The sequence below is a fragment of the Propithecus coquereli genome, unplaced genomic scaffold (genome assembly GCF_000956105.1).
Source record: "Propithecus coquereli isolate 6110/MARCELLA unplaced genomic scaffold, Pcoq_1.0 Scaffold41, whole genome shotgun sequence".
NCBI lineage: Eukaryota > Metazoa > Chordata > Mammalia > Primates > Indriidae > Propithecus > Propithecus coquereli.
In genome coordinates, this window is record NW_012149841.1 from 1,227,728 (window position 1) to 1,238,951 (window position 11,224).

Consider the following 11,224-nt stretch of genomic DNA (forward strand, 5'->3'; position numbering starts at 1 on the left):
ATGATAAAGAGGTATAATGGACCAGAGTGACAATCTGCTCATCAGGCTGCATCAGAGTGGACATGAAAAAGCTCAACTACACATGGAGGAACTAAAGGGCTGACACACTTCACATTTATTGCTGGGGCAACCAAAGTTCTTTCTCAGCTACAGGGCCACTTCATAATTCAAAGGATTGCACTGCACTACACTTATGGGCTGCTAAGAAAGAAATAGCAGTTACTGGTGCGGGTGAGAATGGGAGGTGGTGATGATGAATGAGAATCTAAATGAACCTTTCTCAGTACTTTTAAGAAGTGTCAGCAAACAGGTCCTCATCAGGGTCCGTGTTCTATGGTGGGCACGTCAATGCACACCTACACCCAAAGTCTAAGGAAGCTGAGAGGCCAAAGGAAGAGGCTGACACATCCAGTTTCTCAGAAAGAAACATTTAATAGGGACTTAAAAACAGAAGCCGTGTCTCCAGCAATATGGTGGAGCCCTGTGTCATTATCACACCCCAACTGTGGCTTATATCCCACAGGAAAGGAATGTGTAGGACAATTGATGATGACCCTTCAGGGAGAGGCAAGAATGCTATGTGAATCCCCCTAAGGGCATGATTTATGGTCAAGGTTGTTTTGACCTAAGGGCAGGATGTACTGAAACAGTAGACAAAGTAGAGGCACTCCTGGAACAGGGGTTAATCAGAAGTCAACATGGCAGATTAGCATTCAAGATGAAATTGCTCTATCCTCCACATTCTTCATAATAGATGAGGTGACCAAAGACCACGATTTAAGGAAATAGGGAGGCATGAAAGAAACCAAGAAGGAGCAACCAAAGAGGTGGAAGGAAAGCCAAAATGTGGGGTGTCACAGAACTCAGTGAAAGAGCATTTTGAAAACATTGAGAGATTGAAAATACCAAATATCAAGTAAGACATTGGCTCATAGAGCAGAAGTGGTATCGACAGCAGAGAGCTCACAAACAGACATAGCAAAAGCAAGATGTCACGAGAACAGAGCAGGGTAAAGCTAGATTGTCGGGTAAGGTGAAAAGTAGAGACAGTAAGAGTGGACAAGTGTTCCAAGATCACTTTGTGAAATATTGTTTACAACAAACAAAATGTACTACAGACCTGAGGATGTTTAAATGATTATGTGATTCAATCAATTTCTAATAGCAAATATTTTCTCTATCTATAGTCACACATTTAAATTTTAATTCTATCAATAGCTCTTCCATTTTCAAGCACAGCAGGACTTTGGCTATTTCTCAGTTTGTGATTCTTCTATGGTAAATCTCGGTTTCTTCATCTGTGAATGCGTGTCAGTAGATTCTCAACCAATATTAGCTAGATTTTTTCTTTGAAGACATTGTAGAAAGAGGGAAAAATCAATGTAGCAAAGTCCCTTGAGAGGTAGAAGACTATAGACTCTAGAACTCAGGTGAATGAATTAATCTTTCAAAGGAAGGAAGACTATCTTACACTGCAGTGAGTATAAAAGACAAAACAAATAGATTTACTTTTATGAGTCTGGCATTGACAGATTTCCAATTTTAAGAGATTTTTTTTCCTTGAGAAATAAGTAGTAGTATGATCAGCTCCAAATAGGTTATAGAGTTGAGGAATAGAAGGCTTGAGGAAGATGGCCAAGATTGAAAATAGCAGCTTCACTGACTACAAGAGAAAGTATACCGAGGAGACAGGATTGTCAGAAAGTCTCAAGTGTCAATTTGATGCTAGAGAATATCCATTCGAAGGAACAGTACTTGGTGAAGCTCTGTTTTTTTCTCTAAACAATGTTTACTAGCGTGGTACTTGATTAGGAAAAGATGGCAATGGACTTGGCCCAGAATGTTCTGTAAGGTGGACGGATGGGCATAGATCAAGTGAAAGAAACATATTAGAGTAGTTGAGTTTAAATCTATTCAAAATTAAGAAGGATGTGGATAGGAGTGGAATATGATATAGATAAATAATGAAAAAGTACAAAGGACAGAAATATGGAGACCTTGATCAGAAGAAACGTAGGTTGGGATGAAGCTAACTGGAGACTTGGGAGGGTAGAAAGCTGCAATAAGAGACTGGGGTGTTTATAAGTGGGTCTTTTCCATGTTGTAAGGACCAGGGCTGTACCAGAGTGAGTGGGTATATCAGAAGGTAGAGTCAAAGGTAAGGTGACCCATTTTACTCTTGTTATCCTTACATAGTCATTCATAGTTCTGCTTTCATTTGTTTCTTAATCAAACATTTTATAAATTATTATATTTGTAAATCAATAAATAATATACATATATTAAACCTAAAAATATAGACAATCAAGAGTACATTAGTAATCCATAGGTATGTGGAATGAGACTCCAGTGGCACATGGATTTGAATGTTTTGTAAATAGCATAATCATTGCATACAAATAGCCTGGATGTATGTTGTTTATAATCTCATTTATACTACCAACTCTCCTCGGGATCAATTCTAACTAGGTACAGTTGAAGTATTATAAATTTCAAATTAATAAAGCTGTACTGGCTGGGTGTGGTTGCTGACACCTGTAATCATAGCATTTTGGAAGGCTGAGACAGGAGGATCCCTTGAGTTCAGGAGTTTGAGACCAGCCTAAGCAAGAGGAGAACTAGTCTCTACTAAAAATAGAAAAAAATTATCCAGGCATGGTGATGTGTACCTGTAGTCCCAGCTACTCGGGAGGCTGAGGCAGGAGGATCACTTGAGCATAAGATGTTGAGGTTGCTGTGAGCTGGGCTGATGTTACAGCACTCTAGCCCATGTGATAGAGCAATACCCTGTTTCAAAAAAAAACAAAAACAAAAAAACAAACTATACTATAATTGAGGACCACTCTGGCTAAAGTACTGATCCCTATATACATTTGTCTCCTATTTGCATTTGTATGCATGAGTATAAGTCATATGGTGTGGGATTTTTGATTTTGAAGTTTATAGGGTTGATATCTGATTTGCTTAATTATTGAATTTGACAGTTGACATTTCGGACATTTCACTTTGACACTTCTTGTTTTATTTTGATTGTGAAGGTACATCCTCTGTCTTTCAAAACATCATTTGTCTTGTGGTTATCTTTCAAGTTTTTTTTTAGAGCAATTTTTGTGAAACCATGGATAAATTAAAAATTCATGTTATTTTCTAATATGAGTTTTGTCATGGAACCAATGCAGTGCAGACAGCTCGAAATATCAACAAAGGGTTTGGAAAGGATGTAGCTAATGACCACATACTATGTGAATGGTTTGAGAAGTTCCACTCTGGTGATTTTAATCTTGAAAATGAGCCATATGGGTGACGTGAGACCAGGGTGGATAATGATGAGCTGAAAGCTATGATGGAAGTGAATTCATCTCAACCTATGTGTGAATTAGCAGCGAGGTTTGATGTGACTATTCCAACAATATTGGACCATTTGAAACAAATGGGCAAGGTAAAGAAGCTGGATAGTTGGGTTCCACATGAATTAAACAAGCCTCAGAAGAGAAATCTCTCGAAGCTTGCCTTTCTTTGTTGTCACAACATAAAGGTGAACCATTTCCACACTATATTGTTTGATAAAAAGTGGATTCTTTGTGACAATCCCAAGTGTTTGGCACAATGGTTGGATAAAGATCAAGTGACAAAATATCCAAAACTGAATATTAATCAAAAAAAGCTAATGGTGTCTGTTTGGTGGTCCAGTGCTGGTATTATTCACTACAGCTTCATGAAACCTGGTCAATACATTACAGCAGATGTCTACTGCAACCAATTAGATGAAATGATGAGGATGCTTGCAATTAAGCAGCCAAGATTGGTCAATAGAGACAGGCCAATCATCTTACAAGACAATGCCCAAACTCATGTTTCACAAACAACGCTGCTCAAACTACAGAAGCTGGACTGGAAACTCTCTGTCATCCACCATATTCACCAGACCACGTACCAACTGACTACCACTTCTTCCAGGCTTTGGACCACTTCCTGAAAGAAAAAATATTCAATTCTGAACAAGCTGTGAAAAATGCCTTTCTTGATTTCATGGTCACTCACTCTCCAGGCTTCTTCACTGCTGGCATAAGCAAACTACCATTAAGATGGCAAAACTGTGTCAATGCTTTACACACATACTTTGATTAAATGTACTGCTTGTTTGAGATATAATAAACTATACTTTTGGTTCAAATCGGGCGTTTCATACTTGATGACCTAATAATAACAACACATTGTTAGTAACTGGTATACAGATTTGTTTTATAAAATTATCCTTAAGTTCTGTTCTAAAATAATAGTTCAGTTGATTTTATTGTCCACACCTGAATATGTACAACTGTCATACACGGGGTAAAAACACCGGGACCCTAAATCAATGCTATTATTTTCACTGTGTTGCTGAAGATTCATATTTAAATATAAGTCAAGAAGCTAATCTACTGTTTGAAAGATATTTTAGAATCCTAAATTGTGATCCTGTCATTCTTAAAAGAAGTGATGCATAATTTCTCGATAATTTAGAGAGAAGTTACAACCTATCTAGCTAGTTTTAATTCGAGCAGATCCTCTGTTTATCAAATTTATGAATTCATCTTTCTGAATTCACTGGTTTCTAAACTTGTCTTAAAGCAAAGATAAGAAACCTAGGCAACTACCAGGAATCATGGATTCCAGACCAAGAAACTACTTCAAATGCCTTAAAATTTGTTTTTGACTTAGGGTAAACAGATTTCACTAAATCCTGAAACCAGCTTTAAAAATGTGCCTGATACACCAGGTCAGACCCCCCAGGACAATTCCACATTCTTTTAGAATGCCCTAAGAGTATTATGTTGTGGGTAAAAGATGTCTATTCTCAAAGATTTCTCAATTGACAAGATCATTACCACCTATCCCTTACCATACCAAAGTGGCTGGAAAATAAGTACATTTTTACTTATATAACTTCCAATTTATTTTTTATCTGGAAAGAGTATTTTAAGAGCCTCTGAAAGAGCAGAGAAATTAAAGATCAGAAGATCTAAGAATATCTAAAATTTAAATATTAAATCTTTCACACCAACATTACCTCCTTACATGAAAGGTATTAAATAAGTTATATTTCAAGGTCGTATATATTTTTAAAATTTCAGATTCTTCTCATTTATGAGAAAGTGGAAATTATTTAAATTTCCAAGATGAGCTATATATCCAATTCAAATTACATTAAACCCCAAATGTAAAATATAAACAGAAGTGAAATTTTCCTAAAAGGAGGTAAATATTCATTACCTCCTCTCCAAACCTCCAAAATACGTAAATTACACAAAAGGGGGGGAAAAGTGGACTGAAATACTTTCTTGGTTTGATAACACATAAAAAATTTAAAAAATGCATTTTATGTTTATCTAAATTTTTAGAGTTATATAGTCAGAAGTATGTAATACTTTTATAAACAGGTCAAATAGGGAAAATACATTGGCACAATCATTTGATTTTTTTTTTCACACCAAGGCTCATTTCTCTTTCTTTAGCTATCTGCACATGTAAAACATGCACAGGGTGCCCTTTGTTGCCATGGATGATGCAGCCATTTTTAGGTTGACCTTAGCAAAGCACACCAAGTTCAGTGGCATTAAGGGGAAAACTAGACTCCATACTTTCTTCGTTTTCATTTGTTTCTTTCCTCTTGAAATCTTTGACATTTTCTTGGCTGCTCTAAATGACGCTCTTGGAAGTCGATAGCTGAGAACAGTGTTCACTTTCTTGGAATTGGGAGGCTGATGTGATTTTTCTCATCATTTTCCTCAACATTTGACTCTTTGGAATCATTCACCAAAGGTTTTTTGTTTGGTGCTTTGGTTTTTACAACCAGGAACATCAAATCCCTCTTCTACTTGTCCTGAGATTATTTTCCCTTTATCTTTCACTTTATCTTCAGGAAGCCAGTTCTCACAGAGGCCCAATATCTGCTGCAGGGAGGTAGAAGGGAAGGATCCTCTGCATTTCATGAAATACATTTCCAAGTCAGCTACGGAAATATCAGAATCTTCCTTAAATGAGTTTGCACCACTCTCCCCTGCCTAATATGCAGTAACTTGATACACCTCACCATCTTCATATGAGAGTTCTTGCCCTTCTTCACTAAAGCTATAAACTTTTGAGAGGGGACTTAAATTCAAATTCTACAGTGAATTGATCTGAAGCTGAACCCTGATTCAACCAATCACCTGAGTATTCACTTACACCAACATCAAGATTTCGATTTGATGGGACTCCAACAACTCATGGCTACTGCTTCTTTCATAGCATATTTCTGAAATGCTCCAAAATCCAAAACTTTTTGAGTGCCAACAGGACACTCAAAGGAAATGCTCACTGGAGCATTTTGGATTTTGGATTTTCAGATTTGCCGAACCAGTAATGCAATATTACAAAATCTGAAAAAAATACAAAATCCTAAATATGTCTGGTTCCAGGAATTTTGGATAAGAAATGCTCAACCTATATAACCCACACAGCGGGGCTTTTATTAAAGGAAAGGGAATACCTTCAGAATTGTGGCACTCTGTCATTCACTAGGTAATTCATCTGAGTTTTCTTCTAGTCTGAAGTCCTCTCTTCTTTGTCTGAATTTCCAAAGTACTCTTATGCCATATACCATAATTATTTCTGTTTTTACCTTCACAGCTAGACCACTAGTTCTTGGATTTAAGTTCTTAGTCATGTCTGTATTCATTGTCTCACTAACTACTCTCCTTCTAGGTGAGGTAGATGGCATAAAAATCAATTTGAAGACAAAGCTTCTCTTTTTGTAGCTCTTTCACTGGGTCCCTTTGATCACTTTCACCATCAAGTGACACCTGTTTTCACTTATAGATGTGCCTAAATTCAACGGGTCCTGCTGATTGACTACCATGAAGTTTCTCTAGATCACCGTATATATTTCCCCATGCTCTTTCACAGAGCTGGGCGTCCCAAACCCTAGATCACTGGAAAAATAAACGAAATGTTGTTGCTTTTCATCATATAACAGTTTAGTCATAATATATTGGCCAAAGTAAAAAATAGCCTCTATCTCAGAAAGATCACTGTACTGTACTCATATATGTCAGGTACAGAAGTTCTTAACCTAGGATCTATAAATGCCCAAGAAGTTTTCATAGTATAAATGTCTTTTTGTGCACCAACAGACTTGAACAATTTTAAAAGCAGTGGCTTTGGTTTAACCAGGCTCTCTCATTCCTAAACTGAAATTTGCTCAGTGCTTACAGCACCTTCAGTTGACACAAACTGCTGGTAGCGTATATGTGCCATGTGGGGTTTTCTGTGCCTATAGTGAACGTCAGCAACTGTCCCAATCTGCAGCCTGACCACTGGTACGCCCAAATGCACTAGATTAAGAGAAGAAATAGGCTCTCCTGGTGGCAAAAGCAGCAGGCCCTAGTTCAGAGAGGATAGGGCTGGCCCTCAGGCTTGACTTCTTTCTCCATCTTCCTTCTAGTGACACATGTCAGCACAGCCCCCAGAAGGACCTTGTATCCCAGAGGTTCCTGCTCCTGCGTCCCCTTCCACCTGGGGGCAGCACACCTGAAGCCAAGGCTCAGTGGGCGTGTACAGCCAGGGCCACTGCCCCTCAGTCCGACCTTTCATTTTCAAAATTGACCAGAGTTGGAATTTCCAAATGGGTGTAAAATTCATGGCCCAGAAATGAGAGAGGTTTAAAAAAAAAAAGAAAGAAAAGGGCTTAAATAAGAATGTTCATAAATGAGTACATGTTAATAAAACATAACATAGTTGGAGAAAACTCCAAACTTGAGTCCTGATACACTAAAGAGAGCAAGCCGGTGGAACATCTGGGTACCCGACGTGGAACATGTGTCTAACATTCACAATGGTGAATGATTGTATATGACACTATTCTGATCTAATTACTATCAGAAATTCCAGATTGAGTCCTTCCAACATTTAGCTTCCATTGCAAGCCTAAAGCATTCAAAGTTTGAGCTGGAGAATAAAGCATTGCAAAATAAAAGTAATCAACAAACTCTCACACATCTCCTAAACCAATGATTCACACAGGATTTCACACAAATTTCCCATTAATGCTAATGAAATTGGGTAAGTTACAAGCTGAAACTCTCCCATATATTAATAGGTGAATAGTTCCCTGAGGTACTTACTTAGATGAGGGAACTTAATTTTCTCTCCACCAATTCTCTCTGGATAAAAAATAAGAAATCATGCTTCACGAGTTAAATTTCTTTTTAAAGTGGATGGCACAAATTTAGAATTATTGGAGTGGATTAATCAAAAGCCACACGGGGACACTGGCAAGGTCATTTTTGACCAGTCAAACCATCTTCCATTCAGGTGGATACCAGTTGGCCTAAGTCTTAAAAAGTCAGTCCTTCTTGTGGCTCTGCAAGGAACCTGTTTAAGTCCCTTATATCTTCCTTCTTTCAGATTCTAGGGGAAAAAAAGGAAATGTGCAATTATGTGCAGGAACTAGTTGAGAAGAAATAGAAATTCTTGATTGCCTTCCTATGAATTGAAGAGTTCAGTCACCGATTTAATTAGCTGCCGAGGGAAGGAAAGATCATAAAATGTTGAGTTAGAAACAATAAAGGTTATTCAAAGGCTTATACAATGTGATAGTACAGTTATAATAAGTTTCCAGGGCAGACGTGTTTTTTGTGGTTCAGAGGAAAGAGCAACTTTCAATAGCTTGTCAGTGTTTTCGCTTGATAATAATCATTATAACAACATCAACTTGGTTGTGTATAATTCTTTACTATCATCAAATACATTTTCTACTTTCTCATTTATTGCAACTTCTTAGTATATAGATAGGGGTGTGGTTACTGTACCATTTTACAACTGACAAAGTGAGGCTCAATTGAGTAAGTTACTCCACAGAAGAAAAGTAGGAGGTCCCTCAAAATATTAAGTCAAACTAATTGTAACCAAAATTAGCATGCTGATGATTTTTCTCCAGACTTTTGATGAAAATTATGTCACAGGATGGAAAGACTCTTAAATCTCATTTAGGCTAACATCCCCCCTTTTACTGCTAATGCAATTGAGCCTTAAAATGGGGATTTTCTAAAAATCATTACCCAGGATCTTAATGTCAGAAGCATCCTAGTGTCTCGCCTTTTGATTTCTGATATTTAGAAAGTATCTTAAATAGGGATAGTTCCCCAAATATCAAAATATGTCTTTGATTAAATTATGCTTGAACATGTAAATAGTTGTTATTATTCACTGCTCTATGAGAAGTATCTGATGTTTCTTATTTTGACTAAAGCCTAAAATACGTTTAAACATCAGCAGACACATTCCGGTTAATTATGTGGCTTTAAACTAATGAAAAGTATTTCTAATTTATTCAACATTAAGAATCTGTGCCAGTACACATGATATTTTAAAAATAACTGGTCTGAAATCCAAAATTATAGCTGGAGATATCTCAGTATTTGATAGAATCAATAAAGAGAAAATCAGCAAAGGAATAAAAAATCTAAACAACAGTACCTGCTAATTTGAACTAATTGATATTTATAGGAAAGAGAACAGAGACCAAACAAGAGCAGGATATATGACTTTTTAAAGTGCACATCTACTACCTACCAAGATAGACCATATTCTGTGACACAAAAATTCTCAAAAAATTTAGAAAAATAAAATTGCCTATCCTATGTCTTCAGACCGCAATGAAATGAAAGTAGAAATCAATAGAAAATAGTTGAAAAAATACCCCAATATTTAGAAATATTAAAACATACTTCTAGTAAACCCTTCATAAACAAAGAAACAAAGGGAAATTAGAAAACATTTTGAATTAAATAAAAGTGAAAATTCAATATACAAATGCTTATGTGATGCAGCTTAAGCAGGGCTTAGAAAAAAAGTAAAGTATTAGGAAAAAAATGAATTTTTGAAGAGTCAACCTAAGAAACTAGAAAAATACAACCAAATTAAAGCAAGAAAACGTGAGAAAATAATGAAGATAAGAGCAGAAATGGTGAAATTAAAAATATCAAAGAAATCAAGAAAAATCAATGAAACCAAAGTGGTCCTTTGAAAAGATCAGTAATAAAATTGACAAGCTTCTGGCCAGACTAATTAAGAAAGAAAGAGAGAAAATACAAAATATCAATATTAATAATAAAAAGAGGGAACATCACTTCAGATTTCACAGGCATTAAAATTATAAAGGGACATTATGAACAACATTATGATATAAATGTTATAACTTAGATTAAATGTAAAAAAGATATACTTGAAAAGCATGAATTTTACTATACATAAACTATATTTGAATAAACCCAACTGTAAAAAAAGGTATTCATCTGTTCAGGAGAGTAAACAAAATGTGGCAGGACTATAATTAACACCAATGTATGCTATTTTAAGTTTTGTTTTTATTTAATTGTTTTGTCTTTATACCTCATACCAACATTTATGTACAACATCCATATAATACAATGGCACTTAGAGTCTAAACGTTCAATATTTGGAAAACACACATTCATGTTCACACTTTTTTCTCCATTATTTTTCTTTAATAGAGATCTTGTATTTAAGATGCCTTATTGGCTTTTATTGATATTTTTGGATGGGCTCTAATACATTCAAGAGAAATTTTTGGATACAAGAAATAGAGCTAAGACTCATTTTCCCTGTCTAGGATTGGGTGAAACCATTGGTCTACCTTACTTATTTTTCCTTTAATTTGAACCATAGGAAGTTGACTAAATGTATTAAAGCTATAGCATCCACACAGACTAATTTTGGGGGATAAATTCGAGATTATCACTTACTTTTTGTACTTTGTCATAACTGTAGGCTATGCATGCTGGTGGTCAATCACTAGTGTAAAATAAAAATGCTTTTTAACATGAACATGAAGTATTCATTAAGTGATTAATTCTCCAATAGATTCAGGAAGAGATAAAAAATAGACCAAGATAGTCTTTATTAGTAGGAGAGATAATAATAACATGATAGCTATAATTTATTGAACACTTATATGTGCCAGTGTGCTAAGCAATTTTCATTCATTACTTAAATTAATCCTCATAACATCATTAAGACATGAGCATAATTCTCATTGTACTACAAGGATATGATACTAAAGACTAAGAAATATTCTGCTGAATAAATTAGCAAAAGGTAAGGTAGGGGAAATCACCCAGTGTCGGCAGTATGTGTTGGGGAATATATGCATTCAAACTTGTATTTCAGGTGGGAGGTTAAG

The 11,224-nt window shown here is 35.8% G+C and overlaps 2 pseudogenes; both read right to left on the reverse strand.

The window, feature by feature from the left end:
• Positions 1–5,410: 5,410 nt before the first annotated feature.
• Positions 5,411–6,536, reverse strand: LOC105817382 (annotated as a pseudogene).
• LOC105817383 lies at positions 6,533–7,278 on the reverse strand (annotated as a pseudogene).
• Between the last annotated feature and the right edge of the window lie 3,946 nt (positions 7,279–11,224).